The sequence below is a fragment of the Canis aureus genome, chromosome 7 (assembly GCF_053574225.1).
Source record: "Canis aureus isolate CA01 chromosome 7, VMU_Caureus_v.1.0, whole genome shotgun sequence".
NCBI classification, from domain to species: domain Eukaryota; kingdom Metazoa; phylum Chordata; class Mammalia; order Carnivora; family Canidae; genus Canis; species Canis aureus.
Window position 1 is genome coordinate 19,428,464 of NC_135617.1, and position 15,764 is coordinate 19,444,227.

At 34.0% G+C, this 15,764-nt stretch overlaps 1 long non-coding RNA gene across 18 annotated transcripts in view; it reads right to left on the bottom strand.

The window, feature by feature from the left end:
* The window catches only part of LOC144317110 (uncharacterized), a 43,721-nt gene that overhangs the window by 8,387 nt on the left and 19,570 nt on the right, over positions 1-15,764 (bottom strand). For 8 of the 18 annotated variants that reach the window (XR_013383003.1, XR_013382997.1, XR_013383009.1 and 5 more), the window contains one exon: positions 14,240-14,267. This is a non-coding gene — a long non-coding RNA (uncharacterized LOC144317110). Of the gene's footprint in view, positions 1-1,194; positions 1,232-11,604; positions 11,702-14,149; positions 14,268-15,308; positions 15,387-15,764 lie in introns of all 18 variants that reach the window. The other 10 variants (XR_013382995.1, XR_013383001.1, XR_013382994.1 and 7 more) reach the window with 5 other exon arrangements.

Genomic DNA, 15,764 nt, shown 5'->3' on the forward strand with positions numbered 1-15,764 from the left:
ACAGACAGAGACAGAGAGAGACAGAGAGAGAGAGGCACAGAGACACAGCACAGGCAGAGGGAGAAGCTCCATGCAGGGAGCCCGACGTGGGACTTGATCCCGGGTCTCTGGGATCACACCCTGGGCTGAAGGCAGCTTTAAACCACTGAGCCACCCGGGGAGCCCTAATTCTCAATTCTTTGTTAGTCTGCTTTTAAGAAATTCTCCCATGTCTATTTCAAGCTGCATTCCATTATTTATTCAACACACGTAAAGACTCACCCTGATCTCCACTTTCATGGCCACTTTTCCCTTCTTTCAAAACCTTTAGGATTTGTAAACAGAATTGGGTAATTTTATGTGTTTATTCAACATACAGCTTTGGAATTAAACTCCAAATGTGTGTTTTTTGTTTCTTTCTTTCTTTTTTTCCTTTTCTTTTCTTTTTTTTTAAATTTTTATAATTATTATTATTATTTTGTGCCACACAGGTCTTGAATGTACTCATAGACCCCAATTCTCTTTAAGATTATAAACTGCTTATCCTATGTGTGTTGAGAATTTATTCCTTCAGAATTTACCAGAGATCTAGCCCACAAATGGTATTATTAAATTCAGGATAATATAATTATCATTCTCAGAACCTTCCATTTATATTTTAATTCTGTAAAGAGCATTTTCCTCTTAAATTAGCATTCCTATTTTATATTTCCTCTGCTTTTTTTGTTTGTTTGATTTCCTTTTTAATTAATTGCTGGTTCATAACTAAAACACAGAGAAAAGAAGGGAAAGCTATAAAGCTTCACTCCAAATCTAATTTGTACTTATTGGTATTTCTAATGAAAATATTCTGAGAACCACAGTGTATTGTAAAAATAGGAGGTCAATAATATTTGTGGAATTATACTGAAACAAAATTAGTTATACAAGGTCTTTGAAAATTTCCAATGCTAGCTAGATTTTTCATGCAAACTGTTAAAGATTTGAGTATTTTGTGGCTTTCTTTCCGCAATGTTTTCTTTGTATCATTTATGTCTTCTTTATATAGCAAGCATATGACTACAGATTCTTCCCTTAGTGGAAATTGCTATTCCCATGCCAAGACTGAGAAAATTCTATTGAATAAGCATCTTGTTAGTTCTCACTTACTGGAGTGAGAGGAGGAGAGACATAGTTATTATTCTCTCCATTTAAACCACACCTACTGCTTTTTACCTCCATTCTGTCTTCTCCCAATATTTCTGCTTCTTTCCTAGGTAATTTAAAAAAAGAATATCTAGTCATTGTTTCCTAAAACACCTCTACAACCTTGAGCTGGTATCACTAGGAAAAGGAATTATACGAATCTATAAATACTAATTATAGTCATTTCTTTTTGAGATATATTTCAGGAGTAGTATGAAAATAAGTAAGTCAATAAATACATAGTTTTATACATATATATTCACATATATTTATGTGTAAATGTATATGATAGTATATATTAATATATTTTATATAACTATATATATAGTTTATGTAGATTCATAGATACAGTATATAGACACATACATATGGATATATAGATATAGATATATAGATATAGATATATCTATATATAGATATATTATACATGTATTAGCCAAATGACATGAGTTCATGTCCTGGTTTTTATTTTAAAATTGTGCAATTCAACTCAATATATTAATTTATAAAATGTATCTAATAATAAAGACTTAATATACAATATTTTTAGAGCATACGTTATATGATCCATTTAAGAACTTTAAGACAGTGGGTGGCCACATGTAAGTACAGTTAGTGTTGTGTTGCCAGAATGTTTTGTTAATAATTTGACACATGATTAAACCAAAGATAGATATCATTTTCCTAACTCTTTGATTCATTTGTAGGAATTCTTTTAAGTTATGTAGTTGAGAAAATCTTAAATGAATTATTAGAGTTACACTCATTCTACAAAGAAAGCAGAACTGAGCTGGTGCAGTCACTAGGTAAATACATCTTTCAAATCTACCCTCCTATTTCTCTGCTATATTATCTCTAAGACTTACTCCCAATTGTATATGTTCTCAGTGTCATCTGAGTATGCAACTAAAGTGATGCATACACAGCATGAATTTATACACAGATGTTCCAGCTGTGTTGATGGTAGCAACCATATGTTGCCTGTTCCACATGGGATGTTCAGGCTCACTTTGCTTTGCACAATGGGAGTAATTGGGTTCAGTGGGAAGCATGACTTACTGAGATGCTGCACTTTTTCAGGTGAGAATGCAAATGAGCTGTAGATAAAAAGAATTCACTGTATCTGATAGCAGAAGAGTTAGAAGAATAAATACTTATTGTAGTTGGAATGTGTGTCAAGAGACAATTAGAAATAAACAAGCAAAGGCCAAAGAAGGGGGTAAGGTCACTCAGCGCAGACTAAATAAAACACCTGGCTTGCTTAAAATTAAACCTGGCATCTTTGGAAAGCAGTATGAAATAGTGGCCACCAACTTACATGAAAATCAGCAAGTGGCTCTGAGGACCATTCAGAGATTGGTCATTCAGTGATTTGGCAGTAAGCAGTTTTATGATCTTTGGTCCAAATACAGAGGTTTACAACAGTCAAAAATTAAGGTAGTATGTGCAGGAGGGAAAAATTTTAGCAAGCACATTGTTAAGGTAGAGCTAGAAATAGATAGTACTGATATCCTGTGACTTTCTTGAAAATAGCTGATTAATAACAAGGGGATCCTTACCAGGACCTGCAGTGCCATAATTATGCAACACTTTATCCATTACTTAATCAAAGCTATCTCTAAGAAATAGGATTTCTGAATGTAAATTTAATACATTAATTCTGAAGTTTATTTGGTATGTGCTTCTAAAAGGAGTAACCAGATTTAAAATTTAGATAGAAAATTATTTAAATTCTCTGAAGCTATGGCTAGTCACCACACCTATGCATCATTCCTGGCTGAACATTACTTAAGGCTCTTTATAAAGCAACACATAACACCTCTGAATCTGAAAGAAAGTTGCTGGATTAATTCATTTTTTTTCCTAAAGAATGCTTTTAAAAGTTTCCTTCATATTTTATTTGACTGATAGAAAGCAAATAAAATACTTTTCAAAGTCCATCCATGACCGTTGGAAGTTCATTATATGTAAGTGTGAATATGAAAAGGAGTGAATTTACTTTGCTTTAATTTAAAGGAACAATGGCATCTTGCATTAAATTGAATGTATCACCATATGTCTCAACTACCATTAGCAATGGTATAGAATGCTGTAACAGAATCCCACTGCCTGTTTCTGTATGCCTAAAAGCTAAGAAGAGTTTTTACATTTTTAAAATGGCTTAGAAAATATGAAAAGAACATAATTATGTTGTGGTGGGGAAACTATATGAAATTCATATTTGTGCTCACAAATAAAGTTTTGTTTGAACACAGACACACTCATTCATGTAGTTATTATCTATGGCTGCTTTCCCACTACAATGATAGAGTTGCAGAAATCTTATGGCTCATCCAGAAAAAGCTAACCAACTTCTATTATAAGGTAAAATAAAACAGCACATTACTCTTTTCTTAGCAGGCTTAGTGGTTCAAGAGTTGGGTCTGATAGAAACTAAAGATGTGAGGATTATAGACTAGAGCAGCTAGGTGATTGGATTGATATGAAAACAGCAGGTTTAAAGTGTGAGGGGTTCATGATACCCACCACTTAGGGTCTTCTCTTCCTATCTCTGTTTACGTCAGAATAGTCAGAAATGTCTAGGACTCAGTTTGAGCCCTCGAAGGCCTCTTTTGATTTTATTTTTTCTCATTTTAAACATCATGAAAATTAAGAGTTAAAAGGTAAATCTATGTATTTTCCAACAGAATATTTGTATTTATTTAAGGATAGGAAAATAAGAGTGTGTCAACCCCTCTGATGAACAGAGGTCATACATCACACTCCTGTTACAGCGATAGTCCATTAGTGCCAGGGTAAAGATTCAGGGCAAGACTACATCATCCTCTAGGTGCCTTCAGTCACTTACCCTTGACCTGTGAAAAAGTTGCTTTGAAGCAAAGGTGAAAGTTCATGGAGAAAGGTTGTATTTATGTGCCACAGCGGCCCAATTAGTGGGGCATGGTGCTGAGCTTAAGGAACAATTATAAGAAAGAGATGGACTTCCCTATGCCTAAGTCCCTTCCAAAAAAAGGAATGATGGAGTAACTGATCACAAAAGTCATGAGAAAGTGAAGTGTCAAAGATCACAACATGTTTACAGCAGCAACTTTAAGAAAACTCATAGAATGGGAGATGTAATCTTTTGGATGTGGAGTTAAGATTAATTTAAGGCTGGGTTCATAAACTGTATTTTGTTGTTGCTATTCTTTTGGTTTGATTTTTTTTAATCCCTAAACATGAGTGGTTTCCCACTTTTCTATGTTGTTCATTCACAAAGATCTGAAATGAGAGAGGAGGAAGCAAATTTATTGCACAGCATGCATTCTTGAGCAGTGATGTGCTGATAACAGGCTTATCAGTAAGTACATCTAGAGGTAGTCATTGTGGCCTGATATGGATCCTCTTGCAATTTATTCAATGGTAAGTGCTCACACAGACTATTTTCTAAAAATCTAAGAGCCTCTTAGAAAATAACAATAGTGTCTGATCCATCAAGCATTCACTAACTACTCAGTCACTTGAGTTCTTTTGGTGCTACTGAACAAAATACTTCCTCTTTTTTTTTTTTTTTAAATTCTATTTATTGGTCAGTTACAAGTATTTAAAGGCCTATCAGAATTTAGTATCTTTAACATTTCTTGATATGTAGTAGAGGATAAATGATTGTTCTCTCAAGTAGCCAGCATTTTACTTGATTTTGTCATATTGACAGCAAAGGACTTACTCTGAAGCAAACACAAAATGAACACTGTCTTGTTAAATACATCTAAAGTTTAAAAGGAGAACTCACAGCAATTCTTTTGAATGGGAACTGTCTTTATTATACCAACTATACTGTTGTATTTACCTCTATCAAAAGCTTAGTGAGGCATGCTATATTATTAGGCAATATAAATAAAAATGGCAAAAATAATTAAAATATATTTGCTTATAAATTAAAATCCCAAAGAAATAATATCTAGTCTGTCAAATTTAGTAAGTACTTGTTCATTATCTACTTGATAGCTAATACTTCATCCCATGAAGGACAAGCTCGCTTTCTAAGGTAGAAATAAAAATAAACATACAACATGATGATAATAGTTAACAATGCTGTATGTATGGTATATTTCTCTGAAAGTTGCAGAGAGTAGATCCTAAAAGTTCTCATCACAAGGACAAACAAAATTGTAAGTATATGAAGTAATGGATGTTAACTAAAGTCACTGTGGTTTCACTATATACATGACATGTCATTATACTATACATCTTGAACTTATACATTTATAGGTTGTATGTCATGTATATCTCAATATAATTGTTGTATGTCATTTATATCTCATAAAACTGGATGAAATAAGTAATACTCATAATATGAAACTCAGTAAAGGAAATTTCTTATTTAGGGACTGGGAAATTTTATTGAAAAGCACAAAATATATTCCCTTACTATGTAGGTAGTTTCTTTTTTATAGATTTAACATTTTATTTATTCATGAGAGACACACAGAGAGAGACAGAGACACAGAGAAAGAGGCAGAGACATAGGCAGAAGGAGAAGTAGATTCCCCAGGGGGAGCCTGATGTGGGACTTGATCCCAGGACCCTGGGGTCACAACCTGAGTCAAAGGCAGAGGCTCAACCACTGAGCCACCCGGGTATCCCTTCCTTATTATATTTTTAACATGGTATTTATTACATACATTGATGTAATATGTATGCAAGATTCTCAAGAATAATATAGTGAACTCCCAGGAGCCCACTGGCAAATCCAAAAGAGAATCATCAAGCAATCTTTTTGTTTTTTTTAACCTACATATTCCTCTCATCTGTTCTTACCTCCACTATAGAAGATAAGAGTATCCTGAGTTTTGTATTTATCATGATTATTATTCTTATAACCTTATCATATTTTTGTGTGCCAAATAATATGGTATTAATTTCTTCTGATTTATTAAAATATATCTTACTATCGGTGGGTTTCTATCAATCACTTTGCTCACTCAGTGGTAGTTTAACATTTATGTGTATTGTTCTAAGTAGTTGTTAGATATTGCTTATTCATAGTTTATTATTTCTCACATCTCATTGTCTACACTACCATTTATTCCTCCACTTTTTGTCAATGTTTACTTTAGTTGTTTCCAGATGTTTGCTTTCACAAAAACTGTTAATTTGAACATTGTTTTACTGTGTCATAGACCAAATGTGGAAACATTTCTTTAAAACACATAATTAGTTCATATAGGAATATGTGAATATTCAGGTAATGGCAACTATTTCCCTAAAGTGTGTGCATCGCTATGCCTTCTCACCAAAGTGTATTAAAGGTTTATTTAATCCATAGCTTCTTCACTATTTGGTATTATCAGGTTCCTTGATAGTTGACAATCTAGGAGATATAAAATGGCCTCTATTGTGTTCAAATTGCATCTTCCTAATTAATAATTATGTTGAAAAGCTTTCCATATATTTATTTATCGAGCATGTTTTCTCTTCCATGTAGCACCCATTTCTGTTATTTTTCCCCATTTTTATACTGTGTCATATTCTTGCAAACTTTTTCTATCATGTTGCTTTACACAGTGTGCCATTCCAGGATTGAGCTATATTATAGAAACAAGATCACTCAGTGTACCGTGCCAGAAGCCAGTAGAAATCGTTTTGGCTATGTATAAAAGAACAATAAAATTAGAATATAAGTTCAGAATTAGAGACCTTTATCCACTTTGATATCCAAATTTAAATATAAAAAAAGTCAAAACCTAAGGGAGAATAAAAACAATTAGAATTGAGGGGTCAACTAGGGCTCCCATTAGATAGCATTTCAGATGAGGCTTTATCATTACAGAAAATCAAAACACCAAAACTAGAAAATCAATCTGAAACAAAGCCAAGAGGAAATCTCAAACTTGGAAATCTAAAAGGGAACCCAAAAAGTTATCAAATGGATGACCACAAGCAAACAAAAAAATCAGGATATGGAGCCTGTTGACAAGGACCAATGCAAAAATGCAAATCCAAGTGTAAACCAATCTCAGAGTAAGTGGGAGGGTGCAGGGGCAACTGCCTAGAAATCCATGTTCTTGTCAGAGATGTGTTCTTATGCTACTGCCAAAATAAAGTGAATAAATTAGACAGCTGAAGTCAAAGGGCCCAAAATGATAGGCATCATATTGCGATCTGCATAAGTTTTCATGAATTATTCAGAGCCAAGTTTGGAGTCAAATCAACTCATTATAAGTCCAGCATTCTTTGTTTGGTGTACAAGGAAGACAAAAATATAGATTTGGAGAAAGGTATGCCAGTTCCCAGAGGTTCACATAAGGCTTAAGTCTAGAGGCAAGCTGGGGAGGTGAAGGAAGGTTTGAAAACTCTTATAGGATACACAGATGGCAATGATGTTCAGGGTAAGAATATGGGGAATTAAGGACAAGAATTGGAATGCCTGTGGAGAGAACACTGTGAAAAAGGAAGGAAGAGTCAGTGAAGTGGCAGTTGCTGTCTCAATTAAGAAATATAACACAAATCCAAGTCTGGATCCACTGACGGTATTAAACAAATATCATAGAGTGCTACTCACATTGAACAATCTATAAACTTTAAACCTTTCAATCAAAATAACAAATCTCCAGGGCCTCTAAATCTATACTTGCCCTAGAAAATACTTTAGCAAACAAACTTGAGGGGTAGGTGTGAAACAGAAAGTTAACATCTGTATAATTTAGCAGGCATAGTCAATCTCAATCTGACAATGTCATGTTTGGTGTTGCTCTCCATCTTTCATTCTAGATATTACTATTATTTATTAATCTTAAACTCTATGGGAGCCAACAACTCATAATTTATAGTTTTCTATTATATGTTAATTAAAATTCATAAAAATTACAGAAACAAAATCATAACAAACTTTATTCTAGTTGCAAGTATTACTAAAGAAGTATCAAATGCACTTGTTCTCTTTTGATTTACATGCTGTCAAGTCATTCCCATTTGCATTAAGCCACTAAATTTGAAGATGAAATGGACTTGATTCATTTTTTAACATATAACCATTAAGATCTTTGCCAATAAATAAGATTTTTAAAATATCTGTTATCTTTTTCATTCCATTCACAAAAGAACCTGGAAGGTGAGATAAGATATATTAACTTAAAATTAATTTCAATAATAAAACAGCAAAATAAATGAAAGAGTAATTTACAGAAAAAATGCTGATTATCGCCTAACATTAAATTTGTGTTCACATTTCTAGTACAATACAAAGTGTTATATAAAAGATATCTTTCTAGGGTGCTTGGGTGATGCAGTTGGCTAAGCAACTGACTCTTGGTTTTAGTTCAGGTCATGATCTCAGTGTTAAGATCAAGCCCTTCCCACTCCCTGCCCCAACCGTGTCAGGCTCTGCCCCCCTCATCAAGCTCCATACTCAACACAAAGTCTGCTTAAGTTTCACATTGCCTCTCCCTCTGCCCCTACTTAAATAAATACATACATACATAAATCTATCTTTTTAAAAATAAATGAATAAAAGATCTCTTTCTCTAAGATTTTCTTCATAATCTTATACCGAGCAATCATCCCCAAACATTTTCCCCTCACTGGATCATAACTGATAGGAGAACATGTATTGAAACTAGAAATATATGTACAAAATAGTCTTCTGTTGAGCCAAAATATCATTTTAATCTTGCTTACAGGGTCTGGTTGGTTTCCTTGCACATTCGTTTGTAACTCTACTTATTCATTTTCTTACTACTGTGAATTAACAAAACATAAATTCAGCATAGCCTTATAAATCTTTTTATGAGAGCAAAGGCACTTATTTCTCCATTTTTACAATCCAGTTTCCCATGGCAATCTGTAATAAACTTACTTTACTTTTTAGAGTATTTTCTACCTCTATTTCTGCTTTGTACATTCAGAACTATAGTTTCTTTGTTTGCCCCCTCTCCACCTTTTTTACAACAAAATTAAAAAACAACCAAAATAATGACATTTATCAATAAGAATTATTATCTTCCTGGTAACAAATACAACTTTATCAATATAATGCTAGAACGTATACTTGTATTTTAATGTATATGAACATTTTAAGTTTTCCATTAGAATAAAATTTAACTGATTAATTACAACATGTTTATACAATACACTTAAACATTTTCAATCACTTAAAAGTTGTGTTTCAAAATGTAGTCAATTATAATCAAATAACATAGACCATCTAGAATATAAATAGTTCAGTTATATCAAAAACTAATTTTGATTTCTAAAGTATCTTAAATGAGGCCACAATTACATTTAAGGAAGGGCATGCTTTCATATGAAAAGTCTGTACAGGGATCCCTGGGTGGCTCAGCGGTTTGGCGCCTGCCTTTGGCCCAGGGCGCAATCCTGGAGACCCAGGATCGAATCCCACGTCGGGCTCCTGGTGCATGGAGCCTGCTTCTCCCTCTGCCTGTGTCTCTGCCTCTCTCTCTCTTTCTCTCTCTGTGACTATCATAAATAAATAAAAATTAAAAAAAAAAGTCTGTACACATCATGGTTTCTCTTAAAGTACTCATGTATACTTGCATAAAATTGTATCTGGAGAACCAAATATTCAGTCTCCCATTAACAATAATATATATATAATTTTTAATATATATACATATATGTGTGTATATATATATGTGTGTATATGTGTGTGTGTGTGTGTGTGTGTGTGTGTATAAAATACCAGTCTCAAAGAAAGCTTTACCAAATGTACCATCATCAAATATGAGGAATGGCCTTTTAAACTTCTCAAAATTATTGATAACTTAAATATCAGGGATTATGTTATATAATAAAATAAAGTATAAATCAAAAAGCTGTAATCTGAATGGCTGCAGAATGAAAATACAAATCCCAAAAGTAGGTTAGCAGGTTACACTCTGGGTAAAGCTGATAACATTAATTACAGGGTAATTTGATTAATGCTGAATTTGCAGTGTTCTTACTTTGCATAAACTCTGTAGTGTGTTAGAGATCATGCAAAGTGGATTTTCAAAGAGCAACCTTCTCTTTAAGATCAGATTTTCAATAATTTTTAGTGTTTTATTAACTCTTTTTTTGCCTTAATAGGTCAGTGCTACTGCAGAAAGCAGAGATGTTTATAAAGAATTCCAAGTCTAATTTACTAAAAATATTTCCAGAGGAAGAGTTCAATAACTTCTTCAGCAGGATTACAATTAAATGGTATATTTTTGAGTATGTGTTTTTTAAAAAATTACATTTTTGTGAAGAAAGTGATATAACTTGTATTAGTCAAATTAAGAATTACTGTAATGTGCTGTCCTTCCCATCAGGAAGATCAAAACAGATCTGCTAAAAAGGGGTAATGGATATGAACTGAGATTTAATATTCTAGCAAATAGACATCACTAAGGTATATGGATGGGTACATGGATTCTACGGGCAGTGGCCACAAGGCAATTATTCTAACATTACTCTAAATACTGAGACAGGGACACCTGGGTGGCTCAGTGGTTGAGTATCTGCCTTCGGCTCAGGTCATGGTCCCAGGATATGGGATCGAGTCCTGCATTGGGCTCCTTCCAGGGAGCCTGCTTCTCGCTCTGCCTGTTTCTGTTTCTCTGCCTCTCTGTCTCTCTCTGTGTCTCTGTCTCTCTCTCATGAATAAATAAATAAAATCTTAAAAATAAAAAAAAAAAACATTGAGTCAGATCTGTACCAGATAAGCCTATCATCCTCAAATTGGAGCCTACATATAATGGCAAAGACCTCTAATGATCCAAGTAACATTTGAAGACTTAATAGGCAACTTTGTCATCTATATAGACTCAAGAGTTACTGAACCTAACTGATACTGAACCTGACAATTATGTTACTGACTCATTTTTTTAGACTGAACTATTCTCAATATACTATTTAAAATTCTTCAGGAGTATAGTGCTATTTCAACATCAAGCATGGAGTTAGTAATACTTTATTAGCTTAAAAGTATATAAAATTGCATTATAGCTGATTAATAGTCAATTCAAGTTTCCTAAAAGTTTTACAAATCGTACTAAATTTCTCATATATCTCAGGGTTGAAAACACATACTGCATCCTTAATGATTATCTTTTCTATATTGATCAAATTAATCAAAACAAAATAAATACCTTGTCATTTCTATATAGATGTGAAATTCAAAAGCAAAAACAAAAACGTTCCTTTTTGGAGTCATTTCTTTCTGCAGTTATCTACCATACATCACTCCCTGGATCTCCCCTCAGAAGGTACCTGGCCATTACATGATGCATTGGTTCACATTTTAAATCATTGATGGTACCCTTCATATATGCTGTTCATTTTTATTCCTCTATCCAGTCACCAAAACTAAAAATCCAGAAGTCAACTCAGATCCCTTCCTCTCTGCACTCCTCATATCCAATTGTCCAGTAACTCTAGCCATTTCCTCATACTAATATTTCTCAAGTGTAATCCTTTTACCTGTCCCATTAAGTAGTCTTATTTCCAGACTTCATCTTTTCTTATTCTTGTTTGATTTTCCTTCAATTCCTTCTGCATACTTGACCTAATAATATTTCTAAAATAGATACATCAGTAACATTAGATAGCTCCTTCAAGGATTCTTTGTCGTCTTATGATAAAGCCTATGTTTAGCATGGCATTGTTTAGCATGGCATTGTGTCTACCTCCTCAGTTTCCCTGCACTCCTCTGTATTGCACACATCATTGTTTTCTCATGCTGTATTTTGCTTTCCACTGCCACAAATGCCCATCTCATTCTTTACGGATGAGCTTCTAATTAATTCTACTAGAGATCAGTTTTATCATCCCCTCCCAAAACTCCTTCCCTGGTCCTCAGACTAGGTACACTTCCAACATGATATTGATCACTTTCTGTTATAAAGTCTGTGATCCATCCCCACTGCCACATAATTGACTAGGCATCACAAAGGCTGTACTGTGACTTCAGGATCTATCCTAATGACTAGTATAAGTTTAATAGTGAATACTTAATATTTGTTTAATAAATCATTAAACAAATGAACACTATTCATTTGTCAATAATTATACTACGAGTCTAGCAGCTATCTCATGCAGTTCCAGGATTCCTTGGCAGAGCTCTCAAAATGGATTTATTCATCAAAGCATAGAGAATATTGTGGTATAATTAGATTCCACTCATATATTGAATATATGAGATAAAATCACTTTATAATAATTTATTTGGAGAAGTTCACATACATTTACTAGGATTTCTTTTTTTTTAAAGATTTACTTATTTATTCATGATAGACATAGGGAGAGAGAGACAGAGACAGAGACACAGGAGGAGGGAGAAGCAGGCCCCATGTCAGGAGCCCGACGTGGGACTCGATTCCGGGACTCCAGGATCGCGCCCTCAGCCAAAGGCAGGTGCTAAACCACTGAGCCACCCAGGGATCCCCCTACTAGGATTTCTTTATGTTACTATCTACTTATAAATAGTTGGAGAGAACCAGATTGAAATTATGTCAAAGGGACTTTTACATTAATAGGATTACTACTTGAAAACATTGGAAAAGTAGTTCTGAAGATCAGTGTGAAATGTCCTTTGTATTGCTTATTTTTTTTTTTTTAAGATTTTATTTATTTGACAGAGCACAACCAGGAGGAGAAGCAGAGGAAGAGGGAGAAGTGGGCTCTCCACTGAGCAGGTAGCCTGATGCAAGGCTCAATGCAGGGCTCAATCCCAGGACCATGGGGTCATTATCTGAGCCAAAGGGAGACATTTAATCTACTGAGCCACCCAGGCACCCATTTTTAAACTTTTAACTACATACTTTGATGGTCAATTTTTTATGCATGCCAAACATCAAGAAATAAGAGCACACATCCTGTTGCTTGATAGAAGGGCAAATAAAAATAACAAAAAGTAGACAGAAATAAAAAGCTAGGGTAAACCATCCAATACCATGAGCCCGAAACCAATGAAATGAGATGTTTAAAGTATGAAAAAAAAATTTAAAGCCATCATGTTTCAATATGAAAACATATTATGCCAATATGTTTAATTCCATTTCTACTCAAGCTAATTTAACTTTAAACTATATTTATGAAAACATGGAAAATGTGGTTAGAATTCTGGTTCTATCATATATCAGCAGTATTAACCTCTCTATGCCAACTCTTACTCATTTGTAAAATATGCAAATTTAATACCCAGAAGAAAGGTGAAACTAAATGAGATAATGCATGTGAACAACTAAGCACAGTGTCTAGCATATAGTAAGCATTTTAATATATATTGTTTACTTATAAACATTATTTAAACCTGGAAAATACCTACATAAATTACTTAAAATTTAAAAAAATTAAAAGAGAATATTTATTTTTAGTTGACAATTATTAGTTTGAGCTTATATTGAAATCAAATAGATCTACTTTTTCAACAATTTGAAGGAATCTACTTTTATTGGATTCTTTTCTTTCTAGCACTTTGTTTGGCATTATGGAGCTCTGACTCTGTATCACCTGCTATATAATCTCACAGTGCTTACTGTTACTAAATTATTCAAAATAAGACTTTAAGCGATTTCTGGCTGTCAGTTGTTTTCAACCACATATTTATTAGAATATCTAATAAGGGAATTAACAATATGACTCTCAATGTAAATAAGTAGCATTTCTTAGGAAAAAAATGTATTTTTTTCAAAGTCATAACATGCGTTTGTATTGAACTGACCTGTTATTACAGTTAAGTATAGTTAAAGGAGTTAAGTTAAAAATATATAGTTAAGTACACATAAGTATATGTCTGTCACAGAGAATTATTTTTAACTGTTTTCTTATATTGAAGTCATGGTAATGAAAAGATAAAAGCATAAAAATATTCCACTTAAATTAAGATCAGGCAGAAAAACTTTAAATTCAAATATAGCTATTCCCAAAGAGAAACTGTTGGAGTATCACTTTTTTAAAAACCATCTCTAGGTGTTAGAATTAAATAGGCTCATATTAATTTTTAAATATACAACTATTGTATTACAGCATTCCATTTCAAGTCTTGACAATTATTTCCCTGTTGATTCTAAATCAGGAAATAGATGCCAGTAAGCTGAACGATTGTTATGCTTACAGCTGCAGCTGCACCATCTCAGAAATAGCTGTGAAAAGGAAAAAAAAGAAAAAAGAAAAATACTGTAGAATGGTTTGAAAAAGGTATGTAAGTCATCTTAGATTTCTAAGAAATCTCAGTCAAACCATTTGCACCTGGGTTTCCATGAGGTATATTTTCTTCTAGATGACAATAACATAGTTGGGAAATTTCTTTATCATGGGCATATAGAAGCATGTTACAACTTTTTGATTTTTGTTGCTATTTCTATCTTTTCTTATCCATGGAGATAGTAAAAACAACAACAACAACAACACTCGTGCCTTTTATTCCTTTTCTTGTTTGTTTCTGGTTCTAAGTTTAAAATGTGTGTGTGTATGCATTTTATGAAAGTAATTGTTGTTATAGCATCTATACCTTAACAGGAAGTAAACAAAACATGAAAACTTAAGCATGTTAGAATAAGGGAAGAAAGTGTTACCATGACATGATGTTACCACGACATTAGTCATACCTGACCGCAAGTCCCCCTCACAAGAACTAACATCTAAACATCTGTTCAAGAACAAAACAACACTGGGACAATTCTTGAATGAGGGTGAGACTGAAGCATCCTCTGCACCTCAGAACCAAACCAGACTACTTTAGACACGGGCAAGAGAAGGAACTACACATTGACTACCTTGGCTCTCCCCCAAAACAGCACAGCACCATGCAGAGATCTTCCCTGAGGCTCTGTATCTTTCAATGGGGAAAACAAACAAACAGACAAAACAAAACAAAACAAAACAAAAAACCTAGATCACTTTGTGGGAGACACTGTTCTAAACTCCTACCATAGGATTCTCTTCTAAGCCACTGGGAATATGACTGTGATGGAAAGTGGGGAAGGACTTGCAACAACTAGCATTTGAATCTTAACAGAATTAATATCTGCAATGCCCAAATAATATTTCCAACCAGTGTCTCTGCTTATTTGTAAAACCAAGTTGGGAGCACACTCAAACCAGGTACTTGGTAGGATGTGGATCTGCCTGATTCAGATACTCAAACAAGGAGCTTTGGTTGCTTTAGAGCCCAGTTTGCTCACCCAGGCAAGAAGTTGAATCACACCTGCTATGAAGAGTGCCTTCCAGCCTCATCTGAGCAGAAGGGCTAGTGATAATGCCTGGAAAATACACAAACCAACAATGTTCAAGCTCAGAGGCAAGCAGAGTTGATTGTCCCCAGAGCAAAGCTAATAATGAGTTTGAAAGCTTCCTGTGATATGAATAGGTAGGAGAATTAATATATAAAGAAGAAAGAGGGAAGCTCCCTGCCTTTCCCTACTAGAGAGGCTACTTGGGAAATAAAGTAGAGCAGCCCACACCTTTCCATCCAGGCAAAGAGACAAATACATAACTGCACCTATTATGGAAGATGTCTTCTGGTCCCATCTGACCAGAAGAAATGGCAAAAACACCTGAAAATTGTGTGGCCCAATAGTGTTAAGCCAAGGGCAGACAGAGCTCACAGTTTGCATAGCAAAGATGGTGGTCCTGTTCAG